Below are 13999 nucleotides of genomic sequence, written 5' to 3' on the forward strand. Positions count from 1 at the left end.
GGTTGTCCTATCCATAAGCTTTTCTGTATTCTGGATTCCTAGCTACCAAGCAGCATGAGGTGGAGAAAGAAAAGTAGGCTATTCCTGATGAAGAGGGACTGGGGTTATGTAAACAGTTGCTCACCTGGGGAGAGTTTGGAGCTACAGGGGAAACTGAACATGGAAACAAGGCATGAAGTAAATAGATGTCAAAGAGAGTCTGAATCAGCAAGAAAATAGAGGACAGAGAAGGGACTGAAAAAGTACTATGACTGTGGGAGAGATTCAGAACTCCAACTGGATGAAGAATAAGGAAGTAGATTCAGAGGAAATGAGGAGAAGCCTGCTGTAAATTTTACACAATAGTATTATTAGTAGCAAATATCAGCTAACATTTATTGAGCATTTACTATGTTCTAGGTATTTTGCTAAGTACTTTTCACATTTCACCTTATTTGGCCCTTATAATAACCTTAAAAAGGTAGATACTATTATTTCTGCTACTTTAAAAATGAGTAAGCCGAAGATCTGAACATTTCAATAATTTTCTTAAAACCAGAGAGCTATTAGGAGAAGCTGGGATTCAAATATTTTCAGTCTCTCTTTAGTCAGTATTCCTACATAACTGCAGACTGCAAGAAGATCAGACCAGTCAATCCTAAAGGAAATCAGTCCTGAATATTCATTGGAAAGACTGATGCTAAAGCTAAAGCTCCAATACTTTAGCCACCTGATGCGAAGAACCGACTTACTGGAAAATACCCTGATGCTAGGAAAGATTGAAGGCAAGAGAAGGGGATGACAGAGGACAAGATAGTTGATAGCATCATTGACTTAATGTACATGAGTTTGAGCAAGCTCTGGGAGATGCTGAAGGGAAGGGAAGATTGGTGTGCTGCAGTCCATTGGGTCACAAAAAGTTGGACATGACTGAGCAATTGTGCAACAACAACAACAACTCTACTGGTACTTGAGTAAAATAAAGCATTCAAAGATGCAGAATTTTTCATTAGGAATTGTTGACTCATACCTACTCAACCCGAACATCCAACTCTTGATGTTGATAAAGTCAGAGAGAATCATATTATGGGGGCTTTTATAAGAAAAGGGAAAACACTGTTTAAAAGGCTGAACTTAATCTTTGAAGGAGAAGTATGCACATTTTACCTCTTTATTCATGAATAATAATTTTTTAGTTTAGAATTTCTGGTATTTGTTCCTACTTTTGTAGGAAAAATCAGGCTTATTATTATTATTATTCCTTAGCTAGTTTAGCAGAAGTAATAGTTTGAATGCTTGCCTAGTGGTTTCTGAAAGCCTGTTTCGCATCAGACATTTATTACAAAGCCTTAAACTTTAAACGGAGAAGGCAATGGCACCCCACTCCAGTACTCTTGCCTGGAAAATCCCATGGATGGAGGAGCCTGGTAGACTGCAGTCCATGGGGTCGCAAAGAGTCAGACATGACTGAGCGACCTCACTTTCACTTTTCACTTTCATGCATTGGAGAAGGAAATGGCAACCCACTCCAGTGTTCTTGCCTGGAGAATCCCAGGGATAGGGGAGCCTGGTGGACTGCCGTCTATGGGATTGCACAGAGTCAGACACGACTGAAGTGACTTAGCAGCAGCAAACTTTAAAAATTTATTTTTTTTAAACATTTATCATTTATTTATTATTATGATTTTACTTTACAATGTTGTATCAGTTTTGCTATACATCAACATGAATCCGCCACAGGTGTACACATATTCCCCATCCTGAACCCCCCTCCCACCTCCCTCCCCGTACCATCCCTCTGGGTCATCCCAGTGCACCACCCCAAGCATCCTGTGTCCTGCATCAAACCTGGACTGGTGATTCCTTTCTTATATGATATTATACATGTTTCAATGCCATTCTCCCAAATCATCCCACCCTCTCCCTCTCCCACAGAGCTCAAAAGACTGTTCTATACATCTGTGTCTCTTTTGCTCTCTCGCATACAGGGTTATCATTACCATCTTTCTAAATTCCATATATATGTGTTAGTATTCTGTATTAGTGTTTTTCTTTCTGGCTTACTTCACTCTGTATAATAGGTTCCAGTTTCATTCATCTCATTAGAACTGATTCAATGTATTCTTTTTAATGGCTGAGTAATACTCCATTGTATATATGTACCATAGCTTTCTTATCCATTCATCTGCTGATGGACATCTAGGTTGCTTCCATGTCTTGGCTATTATAAACTGTGCTGCAATGAACATTGGGGTACATGTGTCTCTTTCAATTCTGGTTTCCTCAGTGTGTATACCCAGCAGTGGGATTGCTGGGTCATAAGGCAGTTCTATTTCCAGTTTTTTAAGGAATCTCCACACTGTTCTCCAGTTCTAGTGGCTGTACTAGTTTGCATGCCCACCAACAGTGTTTTTAATATTGATTATTTTAAAAATTGATTTCTCCAGAACATACTACTTCTCAAATACCCTCCCAGCTCCCAGCAGCACACTGGATATCTAGTCATTAAATGCTTTCAGTATGTGGAATATCCATGCTTTGCAAAATGTTTTCTGCAACTACCTAAATTCCCTTTTTAGTTTATTTGTTGACTATGCAATTCAGCAGTAGAAAAATTTCTTACTTTGGTATAAAGGAAAGAATTGCTGAGTTGACATGAAAAGCTATTGATTCTATGTTACTCCTATATTTCCCTGATAATATGTGTTCTATCCTATGATTTAATGGCTGAAAGTTTTGCTTTGTAATTACGTCAGGCCAATTATATGTTTGGGACTTTTATATATGGCTTATAGCCAGGACAGCAAATAGGATTCTTTAACTGAGCTACTATTAGATATTTGAGGGTGACTCAAACTACCAGGTTCAAGAGAAAATGAGTGGAAAAAATGTATTATTATGTTTACTGTGGTTGTAGGCAGAGGAGGAAAGAAAACCTGAATATACTATTATTTCTCAGATTTTCCAAATATGAGAATATTAACTTAAAAAGATATTCCATTTGTCTTAATATTTGTTGTACATCTCACTTTTATATTAACAGAACTTCAAAGTTATATATTATATATGCTTATTTTGAAACATAGTTTGAAATTCAAGTTTCACAATAAAACAAGCAAAATTAAAAAAAAAAAATCTGTACACATCTAGGAAAAATTGAAATCAATGAAATGTTGGGTCATGTGTCTGCATCAGTCTCTGGTCATGCGCACTGCATGAATGTCAAAGACAGAGAGTGTCAAAGACAATTATCACCTTAGTGAAGGAGGCTGATTCCTGTCTCATTTGTCAACCGCAGCAGAGTATGACAAACAAAATCCCCTGGCTTCTCCAAGTTCAAAGAAAGAAAAAAAAAAAAAAGTCCACTTGATGGGCACAGAAAAATCATCACCAATAACAAGAGTGGCAACAGGGTGGGGATGTGGTAGCTATCCGCCTTCTCTAACTGTTGACTTACCTCCTGATCTCAAATAAATCATCTTAACTCTCTTTTAAGGAGTAATCTTTTCATTTTTTCCTAAACTTTCTCATTAGCACTGATGTTGTGAAATTACGTATATTATGTCTCATAGGTTTTTCAGTATGTGATAGGCAGTATGTTAGTGTTAGTTGCTCAATCGTGTCCAATTCTTTGTAGCCCCATGGACTCTAGCCCACCCAGCTTTTCTGTCAATGGAATTCTCCAGGCAAAAATACTGAAGTGGGTAGCCATTTCCTTCTCCAGGAGATCTTCCCAACCCAGGGATCAAACCTGGCTCTCCTGCATTGTCAACAGATTCTTTACCATCTGAACCATCTGAGCCACAAGGGAAAGGAAGTATAAGTCCATGCAAAGGCAATACAGTCTGTTGTAGGCTCTTAGATGGAAATAATTAAATTAACATTAAATATGTTCAAAAATACATTATATTTGTTATGCATGTCTTTTAATTATTGTTTTCTTTTGGAATAAAAGCAAATCAATGCTGACTAATTCTTTTATTTCATGAATGCTATTCTCAATGAACTCATAAATGAGTACCTGGATATTTCAAATGATAAGTGTACAATGATCTTAGCAAGAAGCAAACAACTGCTTAGTATTGGAAACATCACAAAGGAATATTTTATTGGGTCTGTGATTGAGAATAATTTTTAGCAAAGCAGGGTGACTATACACTTTTCTGGGAGATCATTTACTTTGAAAGTATTTCATTTAATGTATGCTTCATATACCTTTAGCCATCAGTATGATCAAAATGGGATTTGAATATTATTTATATGACTTAGAGCTGTCCCTTAACATTTCTGAGTTTCAGTTTTTAAATTAGTCACTATGTATTTTACAAGGTTACTGTGAGACTCAAAAGAATGCATGAATATAAAATAATGTGATGTATATAGCTTGGTGGTTGAAGCATTCATGTGTCCCTGCATTCAGGTAAGTCCAGATTTGATGTGGGGCTTCCTGATTTGCCAACTGTACACCATGAGCATGTCATGTACTTAAAGCTTTGAAACTTTAGTTTCTTTACTTGTAAAGTGAGGATAGTGATGGTACTTACCGTACAAGATACAGTAGGATGTTTTGAGATAATGCATGTAAAATACTTAGCACAGTGCTGCATTCATGGTCTCTCAATCAATGCTGGCTATTAATACTTCTGTTGTAGAAATCAAAAAATGAAAGGTGTTATACTATTTTTAATTCATCTTTTAATTCTTCCATCCTTTGGCAGCCTTGGGGATGATAGGCCTGATCCCAAGATGTCTTTCTTACAGTAATTTCTGCACACTGATCTTTCAGAGCTCTACTTCCTTTTTGTGAAGTTGTTTTGTTTTGTTTTCCAGGATTTTTGGTGACCTCCCTATACTCTCATCTCCCTATGCCTAACATATTATGTTTAAGCTGTTGGAGGCAGAGTTATATATTGTTTCAGTGGCCTTGGAACCATTCTGTGTTCAAATAATAACTACATCAAGAATTAGCAAAGGAAAAATAATGTTAATGTTAATAATCCTTTACACTCTGAATAAGATAGTAAGGCTCTTAACATCGTATTTGGTACATAGTAAGTATTTGGTAAAAGCTAGCTAATTTTATTCTTATTGATAATCAGCTTTATTTTTAGAAAATGTCTCCTTAAATGTTGGTTGCAGGTTGCCTGTCACTTACACCTACTCTTTGGTTTTCAAAATTTCCTATGGAATATCATTGAATTTTAAATGCTTTTTTAGGTTGGACAATTCTTCAAAAAGTGTTTCCTAATAAAAATTTTCAAGCTTCATCATATATTTTGCTCTATGAACAAAATACTATTTACATTAGTTAAAATAGTTTCGTCTCCAATGATCTATGATATTTTCAAAAGATACACATTTATCTTCCAGTCAAGAATAGAGATTCTGATCAGCAATAATCTGAAGAGAAATACTGATGGAAAACTGTAGGAGACTTTGTGAACTCTGCTTTGTTCTTGTTGTTATTTAGTCGCTAAGTCATATCTGACTCTCTGTGACTCCATGGACTCCATGGACGATAGCCCACCAGGCTCTTTTGTCCATGGGATTTCTCAGGCAAGAATACTGGAATGCGTTGTCTTTTCCTTCTCCAAGGGATCTTCCCAACACAGGGATCAAACCCATGTCTTCTGCATTGGCAAATGGATTCTCTGCTGCTGAGCCACCAGGGAAGCTGTGAATTCTGCTTAGAGGAGGAATATTGTTCCTATATGTGTTACTTCTGCATTTTAACATCTTTCAAAGACAGTTATATTTAGAACTCTTATAGGAAAAGTGGAGGAAATTTTTAAAAATAAGTTGCAAGCAGCTTACAATAACTGCATATATTCTGCAGATCAGGGGTCCTCAATCTCTGGGATCTAATGCTCAATAATCTGAGGTGAAGCTGATATAATAATAATAGAAATAAAATGTACAATAAATGTGATGTGCTTGAATAATCCTGAAACCATTACCCCTCCACTCCTGGTCCATGGAAAAATCATCTTCTATGAAACTGGTTCCTGGTGCTAATAAGATTGGGGACTGCTACCCTAGATCATGGGGTCCTCAGCTGGAAATAATTGATCTATTTTTGAATAATTTTTCAATTTCTGCAAATTTCTAAACTACAATTGTGACTATCATCTGCTGAAAATGACAATTAAAATGAAGAGGAAACAGAGGGACTTATGATTATTCATAAAAATTTACTTTCTGTGTGCTTAATCGCTAATTCATATAATTCCTTTCTCGGAGAAGGCAATGGCAATCCACTCTAGTATTCTTGCCTAGGAAATCCTGTGGACAGAGTCTGGAGCGTGGTGGGCTACAGTCCATGGGATCACAAAGAGTTGGACATGACTTAACAACTGAGCACATGTTCTCTTAGAGAACAGTTGCTGCTGCTAAGTCACTTCAGTCATGTCTGACTCTGTACGACCCCATAGACGGCAGCCCACCAGGCATTCTCCAAGCAAGAACACTGGAGTGGGTTGCCATTTCCTTCTTCAATGCATGAAAGTAAAAAGTGAAAGTGAAGTTGCTCAGTTGTGTCTGACTCTTAGTGACCCCATGGACTTCAGCCTACCAGGCTCCTCTATCCATGGGATTTTCCAGGCAAGATTACAGCAGGGATATTCTTATAATTCTCAGTCTCCTGGAGGTTCATTGTGTGTTTTCTTTGCATTTCATTTCAAAACACCAAGAGTAGAGTAAGGCAAGTGAAGTACCTAGGATGCTAAATTTAAAGAGAAATGGCCCTCTTCTGGGCTTATGGAGTTATAATTGATTTAGTGTGTATGGTCATTGGTGAAATCTATCTGCCCCCTATCGGTCTCTCCTCTGGGGACAGTTAATTTATCAGATATAAATCTGTATTTCCGTCAAGCTTTAGTTAAATTTATGTTACCAAATGTAAGAACAAGTTGCCCTGAAAATGCCATCTCCCCAACCCTCAACTTTGTATATCTATCAGGAAAAATATGTAGCAGCTAATGTACATTAACTAGTCAGTCTTCAAAATTATATGTGTATTTTAACTCATTTAAAATTCACAACAACCCTAGGAGTTAAGCACACTTATCATCTCCTTTTTGAGATGAGGTGCATGGGGTAAGTTATTTCCCAAAGTTATGTGGTTCATAAAAAGCAAAGTTAGGATGTAAATCTATGCAGGCTCATTCTGGCATCCATTCTCTATTGCCTCTTAAAATACACTTTTAGACAATATGTTGGGGTTTTATACTAGGCATTAATGTTGATCTCCGGAGAAGGCAATGGCACCCCACCCCAGTACTCTTGCCTGGAAAATCCCATGGATGGAGAAGCCTGGTAGGCTGAAGTCCATGGGGTCGCTAAGAGTCAGATAGACTGAGCGACTTCACTTTCACTTCCATGCATTGGAGAAGGAAATGGCAACCCACTCCAGTGTTCTTGCCTGGAGAATCCCAGGGACAGGGGAGCCTGGTGGGCTGCCGTCTATGGGGTTGCACAGAGTCGGACACGACTGAAGTGACTTAGCAAATGTTGATCTCAGTATTTTTAGCTGTGTGTTTATTTTATAAATTGAGTTTTGTGAATATTGCTGTTGCTTTTCTATTTCTTCTCCTCCCACTCTTTTCCTTTTGAGTGTTTATTTCACTCTTGCTTGGATCTCATCTGAAGACTTTTTTAATTGTGTTGAAGTTCAAATTTTCTCCTGGAATATTTTTTCTAAGTTTTTTATTACTTGAAACTTCAAAAGTGATCCAAAGCAAGCACTTCCTAGAAATCACTCATACATAAAAAGCCAGACAATAGAGTTTTTGCAAAGACTTGCACTATGAAAATTTTAGGTACATCTGGACCAGGGAAATATACCAAGCCATTTCCTTTTTGGACATTTTCCTTTGATTCCATTTATTTGGGAACTACAACAAAAATAGTCTTAGGGTTAGTTCAGAATCTTTCCAAATTTTATTAAAAGCAGGGGGAAAGTATTAGCAGCACATTATTATAACTTATAAAATGTGCTCCTATATATTATTCATTAATTTAGCCAACACTTATCTATATAAACAAGTAAGAGTTTGAATTTTGGCTCATCACTCAGTATATGTGTGATCTTGGACAAATTGCTTAATTATTTGTTTCTATAAAACAAAAATACAAATAGTACCTCTCTTCAAAAAGCTTACCTAGGTCATTTAATGAGGAAATGCATACAGTGCACACAGCAGGAGGCTCAGTATAAAGTAAGTTCCTAAAATTGGTCCTCTCACCTCTTACATCTTTCTGCTCTAATCCGCTCAGATTTTAGTGCCATATAAATAATATTATGTCACAGAGTCCATCCATAATTACAGGAGTATCTATTGCTACATAACTAATAGTTCCCAAACTTGCAGCTTTCACTGCAACAAAAATTTATAATTCACACATCTTCTAAAAGGCAGGAATCTGTGAGGATTCTTGCTCCATGGTTATATTCAGGGTCATTCATGTGGTTGCAGTCAAGCTGTTGAGTTGGGCTATATCTAAAGATTTGACTGTGACTGGAAGTTCTCATTCTAAGCTTACTCATGCAATTAACGGCAGGAAGCATCCACCCTTCATCATTTCTATAGAGCTACTCCTGACATGGCTTCCCCAAGAATGAATAAGAAAGGGAGACAAAGAAAGAGAGAAAGAATGAATAAGATGGAAGCCACAGTATGTTTTATAACAATCCGAAGTGGGGTACATCTATCTGACTTATTCATTTGGTCACTCAGACAATCTGGAAGGGTACTACAAAATATGGAAGGGTACTACAAAAGTGTGTTACCAGTAATTGTCGTCACTCTGGGCTATTCTCAGAGATTGGTTATTATAGCCAGTTTCTCTATTAACAAAAATTTAAAGGCTCCCTTGATCTTCTGAGCTGTTGAAATTTTTTATTCTTGTTTTCCATCACTTAGACAAAGCTCTTGATATCACTTCACCTGTCTTCCTACATGTCTACCTGTGTTACATGACTCTCTTCTATAGGGTGCATGTTTGTTCTTAAGCAAACCACCCATACCACACAGCTTAATGATTTTGCTTACTACATGTTTTTCTGCTAAATTTCACTATACCCTCTTTCCCAGAAATTTAAATTATTTCTACTGTTCAAAGTCCATTCTAAATCTCTCCATGAAAATTTTATTATTTTTACAGTGGATGGTTTCTTTCTTTTAGAATTCTGAATGCTCTCCCTGTAAACTTGTATAGCAAGCTTATAATGGCTAGTATTCTGATATTTATATTCTACTCTAATCCTCATAAATTTATGAAGTGATATCATGAGACCCACTCATCTGTTTGAATCCTCTTCAGTCCCTGGCACAGAGTATAGTAGATATAATGTACACATCAAATATTTGCTCTAGTTAAAGAATCACTTAGTGCATGCTGGTGTCTAAAGAGTAATAAAAGAAGGGCAGTGGCATGATTCAGAGAAGGCAATGGCACCGCACTCCAGTACTCTTGTCTGGAAAATCCTATGGATGGAGGAGCCTGGTGGGCTGCAGTCCATGGGGTCACACAGAGTCAGACACGACTGAAGCAACTTAGCAGCAGCAGCAGCAGCATGATTTTCAGTGTGATTGAATTTTTCTAACTGTTGTCAATTCCCTTTATTTTTGCCAACAGATGGACAGGTAGCAGACTCATTAGGTTAATTTTGAAGATGTGGATTTGGTTATAATTTTAAATGGACATCAGCACTTTTTATTGTGAATAATTATGTTAAAATGTCATTTAATGGAATGCACTTATGCCGAGAAATGTTCATTGAATGCAGTGAAGAGAAGATAATGGCATTAATTCTCTTCTTTTTATTCTACTAGCATATTTTCTAAGTGTAGCTGTTGATAGGAAACCTAATATATTGAAAAAGGTTCCCTGTTTTGGATTGTCTTTTAGAAGGAGACTCAAGCTCAAGTAAAATATTATTTAAAGTTTAGGTCCATAGTCTTGTTAGTTTTCTTTTCTGTTTGTTTTTACAAAAAAAGGAAAACATAAAAGCAAAAGCAGGTACAAGATTTGAGAACTGCTGAATTTTAATGAACCCATAATATTGTAAGCGTGCCAGAGTAAGGCGCATTCTCATTTTCCACTTTCTGATTTTAGTGAATTTATAATTGAGTAAGCATATAATAGGGGCTTCTACGTGGCTCAGAGGTAAAGAATCTACCTGCAATGCAAGAGCCGCAGGAGATACAGGTTTGATACTTGGGTGGGGAAGATCCCCTGGAGGAGGGCATGGCAACCCACTCCAGTATTACCTGAGGAATCCCATGGACAGAAGAGCCTGGGGTGGGGGGGGGGGGCTATAATTCATTGGTTCTCAAAAAGTTGTACATGACTGAAGTGACTTAGCATGAGTACAAGCATAAAATAGACTATGAAATGTCATTTTATACTTATCTCTGAGGAAAACAATAGTAATACACAGCATTAGGCAAATACCTCATTTCACTTACAGTCTTAAGCTTAGAGAATTTGGTGTCTAGTTTCAGGGAAATTTTAATAAAGCTATTATTAATTGAGAGATGCACTCATCTCACATGCTAGTAAAGTAATGCTCAAAATTTTCCAAGCCAGGCTTCAGCAGTATGTGAACCGTGAACTTCCCGATGTTCAAGCTGGTTTTAGAAAAGGCAGAGGAACCAGAGATCAAATTGCCAATATCCGCTGGCTCATGGAAAAAGCAAGAGAGTTCCAGAAAAACATCTATTTCTGCTTTATTGACTATGCCAAAGCCTTTGACTGTGTGGATCACAATAAACTGGAAAATTCTGAAAGAGATGGGAATACCAGACCACCTGACCTGCCTCTTGAGAAATCTGTATGCAGGTCAGGAAACAACAGTTAGAACTGAACATGGAACAACAGACTGGTTCCAAATAGGAAAAGGAGTACGTCAAGACTATATATTGTCACCCTGCTTATTTAACTTATATGCAGAGTACATCACAAGAAACGCTGGGGTGGAAGAAACACAAGCTGGAATCAAGATTGCTGGGAGAAATATCAATAACCTCAGATATGCAGATGACACCACCCTTATGGCAGAAAGTAAAGAGGAACTCAAAAGCCTCTTGATGAAAGTGAAAGTGGAGAGTGAAAAAGTTGGCTTAAAGCTCAACATTCAGAAAACGAAGATCATGGCATCTGGTCCCATCACTTCATGGGAAATATATAGGGAAACAGTGTCAGACTTTATTTTTAAGGGCTCCAAAATCACTACAGATGGTGACTGCAGCTATGAAATTAAAAGACGCCTACTCCTTGGAAGGAAAGTTATGTCCAACCTAGATAGCATATTCAAAAGCAAAGACATTACTTTGGCAACAAAGGTCCGTCTAGTCAAGGCTATGGTTTTTCCTGTGGTCATGTATGGATGTGAGAGTTGGACTGTGAAGAAGGCTGAGCGCCGAAGATTGATGCTTTTGAACTGTGTTGTTGGAGAAGACTCTTGAGAGTCCCTTGGACTGCAAGGAGACCCATCCAGTCCATTCTGAAGGAGATCAGCCCTGGGTGTTCTTTGGAAGGAATGATGCTAAAGCTGAAACTCCAGTACTTTGGCCACCTCATGCGAAGAGTTGACTCATTGGAAAAGACTCTGATGCTGGGAGGGATTGGGGGCAGGAGGAGAAGGGGATGACAGAGGATGAGATGGCTGGATGGCATCACTGACTTGATGGACATGAGTCTGAGTGAACTCCGGGTGTTGGTGATGGGCAGGGAGGCCTGGCGTGCTGCGATTCATGCGGTCACAAAGAGTTGGACACGACTGAGTGACTGAACTGACTGAACTGATAGCTTAGATATTACAAAATATAATGTAGGATATGTTTGTTACTAATGTATCACTAAATCACTAAAATGAAAAGGATAAAATAATTTTCATATCTAGTGGATCTTATTTATTTCTATAGATGTTTAGAAGATAGTGTGCATTTTGCATTATAGCATGAATTCCAAAATCTAGGATCTTCTTTCTCTACCCAATGCAAAGACTTGGCAATTTTTCCAAGAATGTTTTATATATGACTGTTTTACTCCTCTGATTTCTGAGTCATACTGAAATGGATGCTTCAAGTGATCCTTTAGTGGCATTCATCCTCAGTGAATGCTAAAGTCTGTCTTTATCCATTCTCTAGTAATAGGAGCTTCTTCTCTAATCTAGACATTCTGCATATATTGTCTCATTTAATTGTGTTACCATAATACCTGCAAGGACAAGTATAATTACATACACATATAAGATAACAAAATTGAGTATTATATCAGGTTGTCAAAATTAAAAACAATACCCCCATGTGGACAAAGGAACCAACATGATAGATACTAATGAAGAAGTGAAGAAAAGCAGCTCTTTCCTTAACAATATTTAACATAAATTGGTTGGGGACGTTTTTTGTTTTTGTTTTTTCATTAAAATTGAAACCTTTCTTGGAAATTAAAAAAAAAAATCATTAGACAATAGTATTCGGGGATTATAAATGGTTGGATATTATTAATCTACTATTGTAAACAACAAACATTAAAACACCTTTTTATTGTCATATTATAGACAATGAAACAGTAATTTAGAGCAATCAAGCATTCCAGCCCAGGGCATGTAATTAACATTTGGCAGACAAAATTAAGTTCAATGTTCATGTGACCTTCAGCTTTGTTCTCTTTTTTAACTAAAATCTACTTCATTCTTCTCATTATGATAATATATTTTCCTTAACACAATGCTTTCAACTTTTAAAATATAGTCCCAGCAGCCTTATAACTAAAACTTTAATTTCAACTATAACTTTAGTAATATTCAAATATACAAGTAGGAAAATAAAAATTACTTATAGATTTTCTCTTATTTAAATAAACATGTACTTTCAGATGTATAAACATTTTTATTTATATAAAATTGAATTTATTTTAATGAATACAATTTTAATCCTACCTTTTCCCTCATTAATTTTATTGTCATTTATTGTCATTGATCATTTTCCTGTGACATGCTTTGATTTTAGCCAATATTTAAAAAAAAAAATTATCTGAAGAGGTTAGAGAGAACTAGCATACCTACCTTAGAATAAGGAACTAAAGCATATTGTTTGATAAATAACTAAACTCACACAGCTTACTATTGGCAGAACCTCAGCTGGAACCCAGCTCTCTTGAATGCTAATGTTAATTTCTTTCCAGTAGGCTACTCAGCTTTAATGTAACTCTTTATCAGCTATATTTAGCTTAAACTGCCACCTCTGAATTTAGTACTGTTTGATTTAAAGATATTCTATTAAAAATGCCACTAGAGAAGGAAATCGAGATGGCAGAATAGGAAGACCCCAATAAAACAATCAATTCAAAAATAAGAATATTCTATACACGCAAATATATATGAACCAACATAGAAACACTAAAACACATATAGCAAATTTTAAAAGATGTAAAGAGAGAAATAGCTAGTACTACAATTATTGTAAAGCAATTTAAGACCCCATTTTATCAATGGACAAATCATCCAGACAGAAATCCAATAAGAAAATATTGACCAGATGGAATAAATTTGATCAGATGGAATAAATATCTCCAGAATCAGTTCAGTTCAGTCACTCAGTCATGTCCGACTCTTTGCAACCCCGTGAATCGCAGCATGCCAGGCTTTCCTGTCCATCACCAATTCCTGGAGTTCACCCAAACTCACGTGCATTGAGTCGGTCATGCCATCCAGCCATTTCATCCTCTGTTGTCCCCTTCTCCTCCTGCCCCCAATCCCCCCAGCATCTGTGTCTTTTCCAATGAGTCAACTCTTCACATGAGGTAGCCAAAGTATTGGAGTTTCAGCCTCAGCATCAGTCCTTCCAATGAACACCCAGGACTGGTCTCTTTTAGGATGGACTGGTTGGATTTCCTTGCAGTCCAAGGGACTCTCAAGAGTCTTCTCCAACACCACAATTCAAAAGCATCAATTCTCCAGTGCTCAGCTTTCTTCACAGTCCAACTCTCACATCCATACATGACCACTGGAAAA

Source organism: Bos grunniens, chromosome 26 (assembly GCF_055505025.1).
Source record: "Bos grunniens cultivar Pamir isolate PY7600 chromosome 26, Bosgru_T2T1.0, whole genome shotgun sequence".
Lineage (NCBI taxonomy): Eukaryota > Metazoa > Chordata > Mammalia > Artiodactyla > Bovidae > Bos > Bos grunniens.